Source organism: Octopus bimaculoides, chromosome 30 (genome assembly GCF_001194135.2).
Source record: "Octopus bimaculoides isolate UCB-OBI-ISO-001 chromosome 30, ASM119413v2, whole genome shotgun sequence".
Classification (NCBI taxonomy): domain Eukaryota; kingdom Metazoa; phylum Mollusca; class Cephalopoda; order Octopoda; family Octopodidae; genus Octopus; species Octopus bimaculoides.
The window spans coordinates 10,429-11,378 of NC_069010.1; the positions used below are offsets into that span (position 1 = coordinate 10,429).

The 950-nt window shown below is 35.6% G+C and overlaps 1 long non-coding RNA gene across 2 annotated transcripts in view; it reads left to right on the forward strand.

Moving 5' to 3' along the window:
- The first annotated feature begins 191 nt into the window (after positions 1 to 191).
- LOC106873010 (uncharacterized) overlaps positions 192 to 950 on the forward strand; it is a 19,877-nt gene continuing 19,118 nt past the window's right edge. Inside the window, exon 1 of one of the 2 annotated variants that reach the window (XR_008267066.1) lies at positions 192 to 365. This is a non-coding gene — a long non-coding RNA (uncharacterized LOC106873010). The remainder of the gene's footprint in view (positions 366 to 950) is intronic. The other variant, XR_001409829.2, reaches the window with a different exon arrangement.

Consider the following 950-nt stretch of genomic DNA (forward strand, 5'->3'; position numbering starts at 1 on the left):
ATATATATGTATATATATACCACACAGTCACGCCCGAGTCTTTGCAGACTTATTTTTATTTGTAAATATGACGCAATAATAGCAATAAATTTATTTCAAAAAGAATGCAATAAATAACAACAGAGGTGCTCATTGTACCTGGCTAACAATTTCTGTAACCTTACCACACATATTTTGCACGCAATGAAATAGATTCAGTGATGTCATACACGTAGGATGATACTGAATTAACAAAGGGAGTGGGAGTGAGTGACAGGCAGAGTGAGTAAGAGAAGGTTTTGTTCTGCTGTAAACAGGTATAATTCGAGGTCCTGCGCTTTAGAGTAACTGAGATACTGCTCTAAATAAAAGAACAAAATTTTAATGTAAGTTAAGTTTGGTTTATCGCTCTTTCTCTCTCTCTCTCTCTCTCTCTCTCTTTCTTTCTCTTTCTTTCACTCACTCACACACACACACACACACACACACACACTCCCTCTCTTCTACACACAGACACACTTATAGTAATTATATTAATCAGATAACGAGAAGATGGCTTTGTGAAGCAATTTCTTACAACTCAACCTCGCCTATGGATGAACATCTAACACAATAAAACGCAGTGTCCTATCAGAAACAACTTGAGTAGGGCGAACTTTAGTTGAGGCTTAGTAAATGGTTTTTCTCTGCTGTAAGAAACTGCTATTTCAACCAAAATAAACCACAGTATTTTATCATAAATTATACTTATTTTCTCCATTACAGTCACACGCACCAACAAATATGTTTCATAAAATAAACTACGTAGACATCAGGTGGCTGAGACTAGTTGAAATAGACAAAAGCAACAAAGGGAGTGGTTGTGAGTGTTTTTCAGATTTAGTATTTGAAGGTAAGCTGTATTGCAAGCTTTTGTGCTCTGAAATACTTGGAAATTGAATCGTAATGTCAGTGCAAAATTTTATACTAGG